Here is an 18844-nt window from a genome sequence, read left to right on the forward strand (position 1 = left end):
AAATGAGGTAACCCATGTAAAGCATTTAACACCGTGCCTCTGTTGGAGTGAACATTTAATAAATGGTAGCTATTATTACTATGTGCTTCCAGTACTGGCCTTTAAAAATGCAAGTGATTTGCTTTTTCACAGGTGTCTCTTTATAGGTTATGAACTTAGTCTCATCAACTATTATTATGATGTATTTCTACCTCTGATCAAGAGGAAATCATTCTTCACTTTGAGAATGTAAATGTGAAAAGTAGTCAAGTAAATTTATTCCATCCCTATTGTGAGCATTGGCTAATGTTTGGTCACTGGTCACATAAGTCTTTTTTTTTTTTTTTTTTTTACAATCTCAGCAATCTTTTTTTAAAAAATTGATTTTAGAAAGAGGAAGAGAGAGAGAGAAACATCGATGTGAAACATCAATCTGTTGTGTCCTGCACCTGCCCTGATCAGGAATTGAACCGGAAATCTGGTCATGTGCCCTGACCAGGAACTGAACCCACCACTTTTTGGTATATGGGGTGATGTTCTAACCAACTGAGCCACCTGGCCAGGGCCGCATAAGTCTTTAACTGAATTTGAATAGTACACCAAACAAAAACATAAATAATCATTACTGGATAAATGCTATGTTATAAATGATTAGAAAAGTAACTTCCAGAGAGCTATATCATGAAATGGAAGAAAATTCCAGCATTTTTTTATTTACCTACAGGTCCTTAGATACCAATCTGAAAAGAGCATGACTTTCAAAATTCACATGGAAAACAAAATGATGATAATATTTAGCTTCTAGAAGTTTAGACTGAAAAGCTTTAATACAATGTACAACTCTTTAGAAAAACAACATTATTGTACACCGAGATAATATCCTTATAAAATCACAACAGTAAAATTAAATGGCTAATATAAATTCCCAGAACAGCCAAAGAGAAAATGAAATGAAATAAAATTTGTGTTATTGGGTTTTCTCATTCAGAGTAAAGCTGTTTCTTTTCTGTAATATTTGGAAGCTATAAGAAAGTTTCTCACAGAACTGTTTTATCATTTAAATATGCAAAATGTATCTGGAAAATCCTGAGGAGAGAAGGCAAAAGTGAATGTACTGAGAGATAGAAATCCCTCCCAACCAAGTCGCTAATCCTGCAGTTTGGGGAGGTTTTGGAGATGTATCTGAAATCCCTAAAGCAAGACTTAGGCAAGGCACCGAGGCTTCTGTGTACAATTCCAGAGACATATCCTCTCAGAAAGCAACACAGGTGTACAAAAAAACGTTATCCCCCAGCTGAATTTGAAAAAAGACCTGATGTTTAAAGACACTAAGAAGATTAAAGCATTAGTGTGGTTTTTTTTTTCTTTAAGTTTCAAAACACTGTCTTCCAGATGGTCCTTACTGAGAGTACAGTTCCTTTGTTTTGTATGTATGAGATAAGAAATCCTTAGAATCCCAGGGTGTGACCTCACAGAACATGACTTTTTCCTTCACTCCCTGGAGCTACCTCAGAGAAGTCCCACACCAAGTCCCATGTGTCAGGGGAAAAGGGTGCCGCACTGGGAGGGATGCTAAATAACAAGCAGTTGTCCATGACTGTCAGTGGGACTCAGCCAGCAGCTACAACAAAGTTCAAGGCATGAAAAATAAACCCCATCACCACTCCCACCTAGTCAGTCATTGTTCGCTTTGACAGTTACATGGGCCAGAACGGAGGGGAAAGTCTGCTGTTATTTATGTCTGCATAGGAGAAGGTCTGATGGCCAAGCTCTCTGTGCATTTGAGGTCGGACTTCTATCCAAGGAGGTGAGGAAGAAGGTGATTTCAGGTAGAACAAAGGACAAAAGGAAGGTTGGAGGTGGAAAGTGGCTTTTTTCAAAAATTCATTCAGTGAGGATCTAATGTAAAACAGTGAGACTATCTATATATATAAAAGGATAATATGTTAATTTCCAACTGTCCAACCAGTCACTATGACCTGCACTGACCACCAGGGGGCAGACGCTCAATGTAGGAGCTGTCAAGCTGCAGTGACTAGGCAGCAGCAGTTCTCGGGTAATACACCCCAAAACCAGAGAGGAGGGAGCCCGATTCCTCTAGGGGTCGCGCTATTCCACCTTCGGCCATGGGTTATGTTGTTGCTGGGCCCCAAATCTGGTTTACTGCACACTTGCATTTGCATCCCACACCCTATACAACAGCAACTTTGCAGAGTGCCCTCTCGCACTCTGGGACCCCTCAGAGGATGTCAAAGAGCCAGTTTTGGCCTGATCCCTGCAGACCAGACCGAGGGTCCCCACCTGCCAGAGGGACCCCACTCACTCTGCAGACGCCAGGGAGGAACCACGGGAGGTTGGCTCCAGGGCGTGTCCAGCCCATCTTGCCCAGTCCCGCCCTGCCGGCCACCTTCTAACTAATTTCCTTTCAATGTGCACAAATCCATGCACCGGGTCACCCATAGTTGATAACACTATTATATAAACTTAAAAAAATTTCTTTCAGTTCTCTGCTAAAATATCAGCTCCTCAGAGCAGCCCACCCCACTTAGGATAGCCCCATCCATCACTCTACTCTTTTGCCCTGCTTAATTTGTCTCTGTAGCATTTATCACTCACTAAAGTTGTATTATGTAGTTATCTGTCTATTGACTTATTTGCCCATTCATCAGCTTTTTATTGATTACCTACTCTGACAGGTCTTTTCTAAGCACTGAGATGGCAGCACTGAATAAAACATACCGAAATGCCTGCTCTTATGGAAATTACCTCCGGTTATGAGTGAGGAGAAAGATTGGCAACGAGCAAATAAACAAGTAGAAATTCTGTCAGATAATACTACGTGCTCTGGAGAAAGAGTAATGCAGGAAAGAAGGACAGGGGGTGGCAGCATGTAGCGAGTGACAATTTAGACAGAATCATCAGGAAAAGCCTCATTGAAAAGAAGACATTTGAACAAGGAGCTGCAGGAAGTAAGGGACAGCACCTGTGCCTACCGGTGTGGGAAGAGAACTGCAGGCAGAGGAAACAAGGGCAGAGGCCCTGAGGCAGGAATGTGCTTAGTGTATTCCAGGAGCAGAAGGTAAGAGACACTGGATGAGGAAGGGGAAGCAGGCAGAGTGATGGGTGATGACATCAGAGAGGTGCAGGCACCATGTCATACAGGGCTGTTGTAAGCATTTTGTCTTTAACTTTGCACGAGATGGAAATCATTGGTGTAAGGTCACAAGATAAAATACAAGACACCAGCAAATTTGAACTTCAGATGGATGATGATTTTTTTAATACAAGTATATCCCAACTATTGCATGGAACATACTTATATTTAAAAAGTATTTATCATTTATCTGAAATTCTAATTTAATTGGACATCCTGTATTTTTAGTGGCTGAATCTGGCAACGCTACATTGCACAGTTTTGAGCAGAGGACTGGCAGAGTCTGACTTAAGTTTTAAGTCCTGACTTAAACAGGATTGCTGTGGTTGCTGAGGCGAAAATAGACAGCAGGGCCATAGTGGAAGCCGGGGGCCTCTTCGGGGCATATTGGCTAATCCAAGATGAGAAGGCTTTTCCCAATCAGTGAATCAGTGAATAGACAAATAGACTGAGGTTCTTTAGCTTGACTAGAGTGTGGACAATGGGGAAATAATGTTGGAAATGTCTACTGGGGCCAAATCAGAGGGGACATCAGTGTTTTCTTTGATTATAAACTCCGCACTTTTAACTGGTTAACAATTGATCCACATTATTAACCGGTTAATGGTTAATTCGAATTACTAACCAGTTAATGATTAATCCTCATTATTAACCAGTTAAAAATTAATCTGTGTTATTAACCGGTTACTAATGCTGATTAATTGTTAACCAGTTAAAAGTGCAGATTTTATAATCAAAGAAACAATAATTTCAAGAGAAACATCAAAAGTGCTTTAATCAAAGTAATGTCCTACATGTCCCCATCTTTAGGTAATTTGTGGATACCGTCCCAATAGAACTTTTCTTGTTTTGAGGCAAATCATTCAGAGACCCAATTTTCCATTTCTTTGTACATTTTGAAGTGCTGCTCAGAAAGTGCATGTGCCATCAATCAGAACAAGTGGTAATCTGAAGGAGCAAGGTCTGGTGAATACAGTAGGTGGGTTAATACTTCCCAGGCAAGATCTTTTAACGTGCCTTTAACTGGTTTTGAAGTGTGTGATGGTGCGTCATCATGAAGCAAAATCATTTTGCCATGTCTTCTGGCCCATTCTGGTGGTTTTACAATCAAAGCATGGTTCAAATTGATTATTTGTTGTTGGTAGCGATCAGTATTAACAGTTTCACCTGGTTTTAGAAGCTCATAATACACCACACCTTCCTGATCCCACCAAACGCAGAGCATTGTCTTCTTTCAGAAGCGATTTGGCCTTGCAGTCGATGTTGATGGTTGACCTGGATCAACCTATGATTTTGTGCATTTGGGATTCTCAAAATAAATCCACTTTTCATCGCCAGTCACAATTGAATGCAAAAAAAGACTTTCTTTCGTGCCGTTGAAGCAACATTTTACTGATGACTTTTCAGTTTTCCATTTGTCTTTTGTTCAGTTGATGTGGCACCCATTTTCCTTCCTTTAAAATCTTTCCCATTGCTTGTAAATGATCGAAATTGTTTGCTGAGCAACGTTTAATCCTTCTGCAAGTTGTTTGTGAGTTTGACACGCATCTTCATCCAACAATGCTTGTAATTGTTGGTCTTCAAACTTTTTCGATTGACCTGGACGTTCTTTGTCTTTCACATTGAAATTATCACTTTTAAAGCGTTTAAACCAGCGTTCACAAGTATCTGGAGATGGAGCATGTTCACCATAAGCTTCCCAAAGTATACGATAACTTTCAGCAGCACTTTTTTTCAAAATAAAGTAATGAATTAAAATTTCCTGCAAATGCTCTTTTTTTTGGCATGAAATTCGACATTTTTAAGCATAAAAATATCTTTGATGTTAACACCTTCAGAAAATTTGGCATATGAAGTTTTGAAGCTTGTTGTCAATACAACAAAATAGCATACATATCAAATCGCATATATATCAACATATGTGTAACTCCCTCTATTGAAAAAAATCCGCATTATTAACGGGTACACCTAGTACATTGCTCTTTCCCTGGTCTCCACCTGAGGTCGGTCCTCATCCCTCAGGTTCTCTTATCCCACGTAGCCCAATCTCTTATGCTACTAGATTATCCAAACAACTCAGACCCCTGAGAAGAATAATCTACCTTCTGAGTCACCACTCAAAAAAGGTCGGGGGAGTGCAGTGTTAGGATGACCCTGGAAGGGCTTGAAGATAATGGATCTGCCCTCTTGGCAGTGTCCTTTGACAGACTTTAAAAGCCTCCCTCTTACAAGAGGATTGGTCTCAGTGGGCAGGTAAGACGCCTGAGGAAGAAAGGAGACTTTTCGGTGGAAATGCTTTTCTCCTCCTAAGTAACCCACCTCAAGTGTGGGGATCAAGCCCAAGTACTACAAAATAAAAGGCAGCATTGCCTTGCCTTGGAGAGACTCTTTGGAGAGGACTCAGGATGCCCAGGCCCAGGCCCTCCTCTGATGTTGCATGAGGTCGACCTGGAAAAGTCCCCAACCAAGGGGGATAATGGGAAGCTGGAGCAATGGAGGGGTAGAGGATGCTGAAAGATCAGGGCATACTCCTGTGTCCTCTGTTCGCTTGTTGTCAGTATCTTGGTGCAGGTTCTCCATTTGCTATGAAAGCAAATGTTTTGCACCTAATCAGGCAAGAACTTTCTTTTTAATATGATTCTGCAGGATCAAGCAAAACCCTCCCTCCCTGAGGTCTGAGTATTTTTGTGCAAACTGAGTATGTGCATACTGAGATCTGAGGAGCTTCCCTTCCCTGCCCTCTGCTCCTCACCCAGCGCCAACACCCCTAACCTGCCTCTGAGTTTAAATTGCCACCGTGGGCCTATAATTTGGGGTTGGAAACACCGATCCAGTAAAATAACAACTGCTATATACTATGGGCCAGGCATTATGGGAAAAGCCTTTATATTTATTGCCAGATGCAACCCCCCTAACTCATACAGTACTCTCTTCCTAAGATAGGAAACAGTCTCAGAGAAGTTAGCTGATTGCCAGGGTCATGCAATTACTAGATGAAAGTGCCAGAATTCAGCTCATTCCAGGGTCTGACTTTTTGAACCCTTTGCCTCAAATTTTATATATTTTCTTTGTTGCTATCTAATGCTCAGAACCCACCCATTTCTCCAAAAGACAATTCCCCAAAAAACAAGTTTGCCAAAAGCTAATTTGTCAACTTATCATATCACCAAAAATTCCCACAAACGTTTCTAAGAGTGTATAGCTATCCATGGTGCATAGTTGGTTTCAAAAGATTTTGAAGACTTTCCCCCAAGGTTTTCATTTTGCTGTACCCAGCCTGCTGAGCAGAAGGGGAAGGCCTGCCCCTCCACAGCAGCTCTACTCTCCGTCCTGCCTGCATCCCATCTTCATCAACACCTGCACGTGGGTCCTAAGCTCTTGGCACTGCGGCTGCTGGTATTTCAGCCCTAAGCACAGTCTGTGTCAGGGGCCATAGTGAGACTAGACTAGATTGGACTCCATGCCTTTGGCCAGGTGCTCCAGTAAAACAGAGAGAGAGAGACCACCAAAGAGTAATAGAGATATCCCACCTTACCTTATCATCTGCATTTATGAATGCTTCATCACTTCCCTCCCGCAGCAGACTGTGATTCTTAAGGGCAGGGGCTCCTTTTCATTTTTGTACCTCCAGCATCTAACACAATAGTTCTCTGATTGTTGGGTGACCGTAAACTGTTGCACTGAGACCAGGGAACTTTGAGTGTGAGAAGGGATTCTACCTCAATGGGGTACTAAACCAGGACTACCTGACCAGTATGAGTCATGGGAACTCTACCTATACTAGACTCTCAAATATTGGTTGGATGAATAAAATGTCTGTGCCCTGGTTCCATGAAAAGGCTAATGACATAGATCTTGACACAGCGAGCACTCCGTAAATATCTGTTGAATTGAATTAACACACCTTGTTAAAATGCTCATGTGGTTGAGGCCAAGGATGTTGTTGTACAATGACATGGCTAACTTGAGGATCTGATACAATGATCAACTACTCCCTACCCTGGCCCCAACCAATCAGTAGAGCCCACAACCCCAAGTCTTTTAGCCACTATGATTAATAATAGTTCCCCTAAATAGCCCGTCCCCTGGAAGCCATCTGGGAGTCAGGTCTAGAGCACTAGCTCACCTGTGATTCCACACTTGGCATAATTTCCTCAATTAATAAATCCTTACTTTCTTGGCTGCAAAAATAAAAGATTGTGCAGGTTGAGTTGTGTCCCCTAAAAAGATATGTTCAAGTACCAACTCCTGTAGCTGTGAATGTGACCTTATTTGGAAATAGGTTCTTTCAAAATGTAACCAAGTTAAGAGGAGGTTATGTTTGACTAGTGTGGGCTCTGATCCAATGGTTTATATAAGAAGAGGGAAAACTGAACACAGACACACAGGGGGCAATGCTACATGAAGACAGAGGCAGAAATTAGAATGATCTATATATATATGAAGCCAGTGACCAGAACGCCATAACAACCGGTTGCTGTGACACCCACTCAGGCCAGCCAACTGCCCAATCAGGGGGTGGGGCCCGCTGACCAACCTCCCGAAGCCCCTCCCCCCATCTGGCCCCGCCCCTGATCGGCCTCTCCCACCCTGATCAAGGACAGGGCAGCTGGCCAACCCCCGTGACCCTTCCCCCAGGCCGGCCCTGCCCCCATTGGGCCTCAACCACCCCAATCAGCCCCCGGTCCCTCCCCCTGTCAGCTCCGCCCCTGATTGCCCCCCCCCCCAACTCCAATCAAAGACAGGGCTGGCCAGCCAACCACCCATGGCCCCTCCTCGAGGCCGCTGGCCTCCAATCCACCCCCACCACCCTATTTGGGGATGGGGCCAGCTGGCCACCACCCACAGCCCCTCCCCATGGCCAACCCCACCCTAATCAGCCCCCACCACCCCGATCAGCCAGCAGCCCTTCCCCCGAGCCAGCTCCACTCCCCATTGGCCCACACACACACACCAATCAGGGATGGGGCTGGCCAGCCAACCTCCCATGGCCCCTCCCCTTGCAGCTGACCCCCTATCAGCCTCCCCACCCCATTAAGGAGTGGGGCCCACCAACCAATCACCCTTGGCCCCTCTCCCCAGCTGGCCCAGCCTTGATCAGGCCCCAATCAGGGCAGGCCAGTCTGCCAACTTCCTGCTGTCTCCTCCTCCCGACAGGCCCCGCCCATGCACAAATTTGTGCACTGAGCCTCTGGTATGTCTATAGGCCAAAGAATGCTGGCAACTACCAGGATTTAGGAGAGAGGCATTACACAGAGTTCCTCAGAGCCTGCAGGAGGAACCAACGCTGCAGACATATTGTTTTGTTTTGTTTTGTTTCTAGCTTCCAGAATTGTGAAAGAGCAAATGTCCGTTGTTTTAAGCCACCCAGTTTGTGGCAATTTTTTAAGCAGACCTAGGAAACTAATACAGATGGAACATGTTCATTGTGAATGAGAATAAAAATGATAGTACAAACATAACCTAGCAAACTCAGCTCTTCACCACCTACCTCTCCAGACTCCTTTCCTCCCATACTCCTCTGGGTACCTTCTACTCCAGCCATGCAGACTTGCTCACCCTTCCAAGGTCATGCTTTTTCATTTTATAATTCTGTGCCTTTGCACATGCTGTTCTCCCTGCACTTGTCTTTCAGCCCCCAATTTAGTAGCTAATTCCTCTAGAAGACTTCTAAGCCTATCAGGAAGATTTAAAGACTCCCTTCTTTGAAGTCCTACAGAATGTTCTTATCTCTCCCTATTTAGAGTTATAACCTCTATTCTTATCTATTTACCCCTTTGTTGTTGAGCATTTCCAGGAGCTGTGCCCAACTCCCCACTTAATCCATGATGCCTAACAAAGCGCTTGGCACACAATAGGGACAACATAAGAATTCAATGATAGATTGGAGGAAATTCATAGTATGGAGCAGTAAGAGTGTAATAGCTGGAGAGTGAAGAGTGTCACTTATATATATACCAGTATATGTATATGTTTTTATTGATTTTTTTAGAGGGTGACTTTTTGGTGCATGGGATAATGCTCAACCAACTGAGCTATACCAGCCAGGGCAAGAGTGTGTCACTTTTTGGAAAAAGATAAAGCTAGCAAGATAGGTTGGATCTAGATTGGGAAAGGTCTGAGAAGCCATGAAGATAAGTTTAGACCTTGTCCTGCAGATTTCTAAGTGCCTGTGAAAGTTTATTGTCTGTAGTGTGAAAGAATATGTGCTGTGGAGCAATGGTTCCTAGTAATATAGAAGCTGTGTAGCTATCCAAAAGCTTTGTTGGGAGGCATTTGCCCATTGAGGTGAGAGATAGCAAGTAAATGAACTAGGACAGAGATGGTTCAGATGGCCTTAAGAGATGTATGGGGGATATAATCAGGAGTCTTCACAGCTAAATCATTGGGCAAAGCAGTGGAGTAAAGGAACTGAGGAGAACCCTAACATTTTCAGCCTATGAATATGATAGGCAATAGTGCCATAATCATGAGAGGGACACTCAGGAGAAAAGCATGTTTGGTGGCAGGACTGGAGTTGTCTGAAGAGTGATTTCTGTTCTGGATATACCTGGAGATTCCCAGGAGACCATTGTGTAATGGGATCTGCTTGTGTAAGAGATAGCTGTTTGGAAATACAACTGCGGAAGGGATCTAGGGACAGACAGAGAATGGTCAGAGGAATGGATAAGGTCCTCCAAGGACAGTGTCCACTGCAAAGGAAAAATGGGCTGTGTCCAGACCACTAGGGAACATCTACAGCAGGCGTGAGCCTCTTGGAAAAGCACTTGGTAGATCTCCTTCCTCTGAAACGGCGGTGAGGCTGCCCATGACTCTGCAGCTGTCTGTCCTCAGAGTCCTCTGGGCTACCTCAGGGGCAGCTCATCTATGGGGACTAACTCTTTCAGTCTGCCATCTCTCAAAATTGTTTTCCTGTTTACTAATAATATTCAGGCACAAAAACTCTGGCTCACAAGCTTGGGTTTAATGTGATGGAAATCCGTATTCACCTTGAACAGGCTGTTTCAGATAACAGATATTTATTTGATCAGACTCCATCGTGCTCTCAGCTCTATCCCTGCACACAAGAACAAAGGCTCCGCCCAAGGTTCTTTTTCTATGTATTTTTTATTGAATTTAACAAATTCAATTTTATTTAATTTATTGGGGTGACATTGGTTAATAAAACCATACGGGTTTCAAGCGCACAACTCTATAACACATCATCTGCATACTGCATCATGAATCTGTTTTTGTTTTGCTTTTTTGCTTAATCCCTTCACCTTTTTCACCTAGCCCCCATGTCCCCGCCCCTCTGGCAGCTGTCAGTCTGTTCTCAGTATCTATGAGTCTATTTCTATGTTGTTTGTTCGTTTATTCTGTTCCTTGGATTCCACCTACAAATGAGATCATATGGTATTTGTCTTTCTCTGAGTGGCTTACTTCACTTAGCATAAGATTTTGAAGACCATTGTTCAAGCTCTTCAGTCCCCAGAACATAGTAACCACAAGAAGAGACAAATTAAAAATTAATGAATGTTCTGTACTAAATGTCTTTTAGTCAAGGATATTTATGTAGATAAAAAAGCAAGAGAGGAGGGGAAGATTTTGTTGCTAACATTTTTCTTTATAATTATTAGGTGGGGAAAATTGGTGAAGAAAATGGGGGGGGGGAGAGAAGGAGAGGTAGGGCAACTGAGACAAAAATAAAGGTATGCATTCAGAAAGCAAGGCATGCAGAGATAAGGATGTGCAGAAAAGTGAGCACTCCATCGCATGGTAGGCAGTACACAGTGAAGTCTGGAGTACTTCAGGGTGAGGAGCAAAAACATATCTACCTGAGGCAGGTTCACCCAGAGCCTGGCCAGCCCTGACTTGAATAATGAGGCTGTCTGGACCAGCCCGGGGGCAGTGGCAGAGACTCATGTAACAAAACCAAAAAGTCTTGGGCTTATCTATCATCCACACACACAAAAAAATGAGGCTTCCTATACATTGAAATTTTGTTGTAGCCATGGGGTAGTTCTCTGCAGCTGCTGTGTTGTGCTTACCAGCAAAGGAAACGTGTGTTTCCTAGTAAGAATCGAATTAACATGCCAGTAATCAAATAAAGCCACCACCCCCACTTCGAATACACATAATCACATTTGCTGAACCCTAAAAGGAAACAAACTAACTTTTTAATGACCTACAAGATCTTTCCTAGTGAATTAGAAGCAGATCTACATATTTTCTAAAACTATTGAATTATCACAAACCCTAACTATGGAGAAGCTTTCCAAATCAAGCCCGAAGCAAACAAAGATTGCATTTGGTTCAAGTCGTGCTTCAGAAAATATACTACTATGCTATTTTAAGGAGATAACTAAAACGTTGTGGATTAAGTCCATAGAGAAAGCAGCATATGCATATCTAGAATGAGGAATTGGTTTAGTGTTAAAACATATTATGTGTGAAACAGACTGGCTGTTGGCAAGTTCGATCAGTTGATAGAGTTTACAGAGCAGCAGAACCAAGATTAGGGCTGTGGTGGCCGCATGGGCCTACTGGTCCCTGTTTTGTTTGGGACCATGAGCCAAAGAACCACCAAGAGACCATCTCCCAGGAGGTGGAGCTGATATGAGTGCCCTTTTTCAAAGGACATAATCCATTCCAAAGTACAGAGCCTGCTGGGTTCCGCAGCACAGTGGGTTGTGACACTCACTGTTCATTAGAATCACTCAGGGGAGCTTTTTAAATCTACAGACACTCATCCTCACCTAGAGATTCCAATCCAGTGGCTGGAGGGGGTTGTGCATCCCTGGTGTCTGTGTTTATGAATGCTCTCCAGGTGGTTCCAATGGGCAGTCACCACAAGAGCCTGGCCTTAGCCCGTCCTAGCTCCCCTTCCCTCCCATTCACCTTTCTTCCTGGGTCAGGGAACACAGGACTACCCCTCTCCACCAACTGTCTGCAGATGGTGACCGCTAGTCACACTGTAAGCTAAGAGAGTCGGTGATTATCTCTAAGTGAGGTGTGATGCAATCTGATTTGTATTTTAGGAAAATAACCATGTAGACAGGACAGCAGAAGGACTGATGAGGGAAAGCCTCGGGGCCAGGAGACCAGTTGGGCACCTGAGCAATGTCAGCTATCAAGGTCATGAGGGAAGGAGGCCAGGGATTGGAGGATATGAAAGTCTGAAAATATGGTTGAGACTGAACCAACACAAATTTGTTCACTGTGTCAGGCAGGGCGAAGGCAGGGAAGAAATGCAGACAGAGAATAAAAATACAAGATGGGAAAATGAAATTAAGAGTGACAAAATTAACTAAAAAGACCAGCTGACTTGGGGAAGTAGACAGAGCTTCCATCCACCTGGAGTGCTTGCCCTCCTTTCTCACCCCTGGCCCTGGAAGGGTTCCATAGAGCTGACACTAGACCAGGTACAATGGGCTTGTGTTGCAATCATTTCTGTTTATTTCTAGACTCTGAGTTGCTAAAGAGGAGGGACTGGTATTGTTCTTCTTTTTTCTTAGTCTCAGCCCCTAGCACATAAGCACACAATAGGCACACAACACATTTTTGCTAAAAGGATGCGTGACGTAATGGAATTAGGAACAGCCTCACTGGAAATCTCACTGCCACAAAGTCAACATTATGACAAAGACTGTTGTTTCACATGAAAAGGAGTCAAAATGCCTTATTCACCTGGACTGCAAAGGGCTTCCATGAGATGATTACTCCAGTGACATCCTTGGGGAGGAAGTGTTTCTGAGGAAAGGGTTTTAGGCGTGAGGCATCTCGGGTTTGGGTGCAGCAGGTGCTTCCCAGGGCGGGCAGCCTCTGACAAAAGTCATTATCCATGGTAGGTGCCTTCTTTCAGAATGTGGGAGAGGATGCCGAGAATGGGGGGCTGAGAGAGAAGCCTGTGTCTGTCCTTGCCATGGACACGGCAGGAGTTGGGGTGACAGAGGACGCGGCGGAGCCCGAAGTGAACTCCACCAACATAACCTGGGGGATGGGGGGAAATGCCACTCAGCTCAACAACAGAGAAAACGCTTTGAATGGGATGCATGATACACTAGCTACAGAGGCCAGGCAGTTACTTCCAGATTGCTTCTCAGATCTCCCTGCAACATCCTGAATACGATTAATTAACCAGTCAATCAATAGCAAGTGGTTGTCAGACAGCTGCCGTATGCCTACCAGACAGGAATCCACCAGCATGCAACCTGAGGGGTAACCCAGAGCAGGGTGTGTCTAACCTCAATGTGCCTCAAGCTTCATCCCTACCTCTCCACACAGATGCTTTCTAGGTCGTTTGATCTCTCCTGTACCAAGAAATTAATCATGTCAGCTACAGTTATATTTTCCACATAAACTCTTCCTGTGTGATTTTATATTGTGAGCCATCTCCACCTCACCCCACCCCCAACCCACTCCAATGTTTGAGGGGGATGGTGGGAGTGTATTGCCAGTTAGAAGGATGATATCCAGCTGTCCTTGTCGGCAGTGCTTGCAGGGTTCATTTTCACATTTCTCTTTGGCTCGAAGTGTTAACTCCCAGCTTTCAGGAGTTGAGGGTGGTTTTTCCTTTCCGTATCTATGACAGTGTACTCACTGTCCCTGCCCTGCAGGTTTTCCTCTTCTGTTTCTTGTTTCCTTCATAGCAGAATGCAGCACGATTCTGTGCTGGGCGGTGTCTATGGGCACTGCTGTTGACAGCTGGATGGTGGGGGCAGGGGCTGAACAGAAGGAAAAGGGAAGAACCAGTCAATAAGAAAAAGGCAAAAGGGAGTTGTTTTGGAAAGAGCTCACTGCCTCCTGTTGTCTGCCATGAGCTTTGGTTTTCAGTGTCTTGAACTCAGTTACCTCCTTTTTTATTAATTCTGTGAGTCTGAATCAGCTGTAAAATTGCCCGATACATGTGTAAGCATTCTACCTGCAAAGCCTCCATTGTGGAAATGAAGCCGTTACCAGAAAGCTCAATTAAAACTGAGAGGATGGATTTAAGCTCTGAGATGGGAATCCTATATAATAAAGAGGTAATATGCAAATTGACCCTCACACCCTCAAAAGATGGCTGCCTACGACCAGGCCGGCAGGGGGGTTAGTGAGGGATGACCAAACGACTGAATAGCAGGCTGCATGGGGTGACCAGGCCAGCAGGGGGCCATGAGGGGTGACCAGGCCAGCAGAGGGGGGCAGTTGGGAGTGACCAGGCTGGCAGGGGAGCATGCCAGGCTGGTGGGGGGGGGGCAGTTAGGGGTGACCAGACCAGTGTGGGGGTGCAGTTGGGGGCAACCAGGCTTGCAGTGGGGAGGAAGTTGGGGGCAATTAGGCTGGCAGGGGGGGCAGTGAGGGGTGACTAGGCCAGTGGGGGGGGGGGGAAGTTGGTGGCAACAAGGCCGGCAGGGAGGGGGCAGTTGGGGGCGATCAGGCCAGCAGCGGGGGGCAGTAAGAGGCAATGAGGCAGGTAGGCAGGTGAGCTATTAGGAGCCAGAGGTCCAGGATTGTGAGAGGGATATCCAACTGCCAATTGCCGGCAGTTGGACATCCCCCGAGGGGTCCCAGGTTGGAGAGGAAGCAGGCTGGGCTGAGGTGACCCCCCCCCCCCATGCATGAATTTCGTGCACCAGCCTCTAGTATTAACTATAAATGTCCAGAGCCGTGCCCTCTATCCTGCCTGAAAGAGTTCTGGGCTTTTTCTGCCTGTGTCACAGAGGCTGTGGGGGAGGAACCTCAATGCCGGGTTAGTGTTGCTACAGAAAGAGCAGAGAATAGATATGTTATGTGAAGAGCAAGGAGCAAGGGACTTGCTCCCTCCTGCCCCCCCGCCACCCCCATTAGGAGAGGGGAGGAGAGAGATGGGAGGAACTGCTGCATGGGGGACAGAGAAGAAGAGAATTTTTAAATTCTCTGTACATTTTTTAAAATATATCTTTATTGATTTCAGAGAGGAAGGGAGCAGGAAAGAGAGATAGAAACATCAATGATGAAAGTGAACCATTGATTGGCTGCTTCCTGCATGCTCCCTGCTGGGGATTGAGCCTGCAACCTGGGCATGTGCCCTTGACCGGAATTGAACCTGGGACGCTTCAGTCCACAGGCGGGAGCTCTATCCACTGAGCCAAACCAGCCAGGGCTCTCTGTACTGCAATCTGTACAATCTGTCTTCAGCTTTTTCTCAATAAACTGTAATGAAGACTCAAGTTACTTTTAAGTATTTGGGGTAATAAGTAGATTTTTACTTTGAACGTGATCACGCTGAGGAAGGGCCCTGTAGCAGCTCATCGTTATGTGGGTTACAGGCATGTCAACATCACTGTAGAAACTAAGTGTGAGAAAGGGCTGGCGAGGAACGTGGAACTGGTTGGAGAGGGGTGTTCAGGTGAAAAACAAGTCGGGGAGGAAAGACTCTCATCATGGTATGAAGAAATCAGGCTCAAGTTGTCCATCAGACTGTCCTCAAATACTAACCTCTGTCACTTATGGAGCAATAACCATCATGAATGAACCCCAAGACCTCTGATCTCCTCTCAGTAAAACAACCTCCTCTTGTTGTTAAATGTTGATTCCTGGTTTTCTCTATGGTCAGAGCAGCAATGCTGACCCCTACCCACCCCCAGTCATGTTCTAGTTTGAGACACCATGCCAAAGAGGGCAGGACTCATCTGCTGGACAGGCTGCTGACCACACTTTACAGGGCATTAGGGGACTCCTCTTGGCAGTTTATCTGGATGAATCCACTGTCTTGGGGGCTAAAAGGAACCTATAAAAGAACAGCCCTCCTTCCTCGGGGTGTATTGAAATCATTAACAAATTACCATAAGTGAGAAGTTATGTTAGAGCAGAAAGAAGTGAGTAGGCCCCAAATATCACCATTCAGGGTATTTGAGGAAAGAACTGTTGAGAGTTGTTGGGAAGGAGCCAGAAATGCCCCCGGCCTTTACTCCACAGCTCCAACTTCCCAGCAATGAAAATAGCACAGCTGGGCCTGTTTCAGGCCCATGGGGACCAAAGAGTCTGCCTTATCCCCCACTCTGTGGTAGGCAGCTAGACAGACATGAGCAGAGCAAGGACACTGGGCCAGGTATAGAAGGTCACCAGGGCAGAAAGCCCCAGGTGCCTAGCAACTGGGAAAACAAGAACCTTGCCCCCAGCGTAACCCTTTCTTCCTTAGCATATTGCTGCTCAAGAGGTTTAGACCCCCGGAGATGGGGAAGGAACAAGGGAACTGGAGAATAGCCCTGGAAAGCATTAAGCCCCCAGGACAATGAGCTTCTGATCTGCATCAAATACACCTAGCCCTCACTTGTGTTTCAGCTCCAGACCCAGAAAAGCAGCAAAACCAGACAAATGACACCATGGCTGCCTCAAGACCAGCAGCATTAGACCAGCTGACTAATGACCCCCAGCCCTGGCTCTGACCAGTCAATGGAGACCCTGACCCTGAAAAGACATACCTGGAAAGCTGATCAATATTCTATTGAGATCCTCCCCTGGGACCTCCCTTAAAAGCCCCACCCCTAAGAGCTCCTAAAAGGAGGACCCAGTGCACTCACTCCCTTTCTGGAGCTTGCCAGCACCTTCCCCTCCCCCTCGGCTCCCCCGACCCAGGAGTTACCATACCTTCCTCTCTCCTAAACAAGGGCCCTTCTTTTGCCTCTGTAACTTGTTTCACTTCTTCTACTCTGTGACTTTCTAAATAAACTTTCTCTTATAGTTTGAGTCTTGGCTATGAATTCTTTCTTAGACGGAAGTCAAGTACCGAGGTTGCTGAACCAGAGTCCGGTCTGACTCCATGGTCTAACACACCTGGTGCCATTCTTGCCATTTTCAACAACCCCACGCACACCCGACCCCAACCATACACACCCGAGGCAGAGGGGTTGGCCCAGAACATGCAGGCTCCAACTCTCACTCCCCACCTCCCGGGCCACCACCCCCACCTCCCCTGCCGCCCCTGGCTTCCTCAAGAAAGAGGTGGGAACTCTTCTACTCTATGGAATGTCATTTTAGTCAAAACAGCCACAGCAATCTTTCCCAACACTAATCTCATCCCCACGAATGGCCCAGGGAGCCTTGAATGTTCCCTGAGTTCCAGGGTCAAATTTTAGTGCCCAGTATTTAAAATTGTATGCACCACGACCTCTGTTAAACTCTGTGAACTATATACATAGATAGAAGATTAGAAATATAATCCACGTCTACATTAGAGCTATTCTTTCTTTCTCCATCAAATAAAATATTTCTATTTTCCCAATTTTCAGCCATAATCATTTGTAACTTTTAGGATCAGAAAACTTCTCTTTTAGTTGTGAAAATAATTACAAGTTACAAGTCCTTGCTCTGCCCCTGATTACCCAAGGGCAATAACCTCATTAAGCCTTGGTTTTCTCATCTATAAAATGAGAAGGCTGTGGGTATAACTTTTGAGCGAAGGTCCCATTCAGCACCCATATTCTGGAAATCTGAGAAACATTTTGATCATAAGTTAAACTAATTTAGCCACAAGAGACTATAAACCTTACAAACTTTTAGAAGTCCGATTATATTTGTATCTAACTTGACAGGAAAAATAATTAAACTTGGCTTGACCAGAGAAAATCTTTTTTATATATATATTTGCTCTCCTTTATTTGTTAGTTACAAAATCTCCTGTTTTACTGGTAGAGGCTCTCAGAGAGGACAGCCTACATCTCTTCGCAATCTGTTCCTGGCATTTTTCTTTGGCCTCCTTCGTTCTCTCAGCCAAAAGTTTAGCATATTCTGCGGCCTCTTCCTTGCTTTTCTTAGTACGTTGTTTCTTCAGAGCAATATGCCTGCGTTTGTGTTACAGGACGCATGAAGGAACAGGATGCTGGGTGCTCTGGTGCTAGGCTTCTTACCTTTGCTGAGAGGCTTTCTCACCACATATTTGCGGACATCATCTTCTTTAGAGAGATTGGAAAGTTTTCGGAGTCTGCCAGCTCTTTTGGGCCCCAGGCGACGAGGCACCGTGGTATCAGTGAGACCAGGAATATCTTTCCCCCCTTTTTTTACAATGACCACGTTGAGAACACTGACATTGGCATCCACAGTGCAACCCCGAACAGATTTGCATTTTCTCTCTCCGGTTCTCCTGGGTCTGTCACAGGAGTGCCCCTGACTCAGCAGCAGGCGGACTCGGCCATGGGTCAAGACACCCTGCTTCGTGGGGAAACCTTGTTTGTTGTTCCCACCACTGATTCGACCCACATAACCCTTCCATTCTTCACCCAGAGCGTCGGCAACAACTTTTGTGGCCATACGCTTCTCAATAAAGGTATGAAATTTGCATTCATCACCCACTTCAATGAGTTTCTGGCAGCCAGTGCCAGGGAGAGAGATGTTGAGCTGCATCCTGAAGCAGCCGACAGCCTCTGAGGTGCCACAAAAAAAGAACAAGAAAATCATTTTATATACAAACTAGAGGCCCGTGCATAAAATTCATCTATTGGGGAGAGAGTCCCTCAGCCTGGCCTGTGCCCTCTCACAGTCCAAGGGCCCCGTGATTGATTGCCCCAAAGAGGGAAGCCCTGCCCACCCAGCCAGGGCTCCACGATGGATCGCATCCTCCCCACCCCGCAAGAGGGAGGCCCCACCCACCTGCCGAAGCCTGCCAGTTGGTGGCCTGGGCTTCCCTCTGCAGGGAGATCATGGGGTGATGGCCAGCCCCCAACCAATCACATTGCACCTGCCTTGGCTGGCCTGGCGCCAGTGGGTGTC

The 18844-nt window shown here is 45.5% G+C and overlaps 1 pseudogene; it reads right to left on the bottom strand.

The window, feature by feature from the left end:
* Positions 1-17732: 17732 nt before the first annotated feature.
* LOC103284473 (40S ribosomal protein S6-like) lies at positions 17733-18478 on the bottom strand (annotated as a pseudogene).
* Between the last annotated feature and the right edge of the window lie 366 nt (positions 18479-18844).

Source organism: Eptesicus fuscus, chromosome 10, assembly GCF_027574615.1.
Source record: "Eptesicus fuscus isolate TK198812 chromosome 10, DD_ASM_mEF_20220401, whole genome shotgun sequence".
In the NCBI taxonomy this organism is placed as follows: domain Eukaryota; kingdom Metazoa; phylum Chordata; class Mammalia; order Chiroptera; family Vespertilionidae; genus Eptesicus; species Eptesicus fuscus.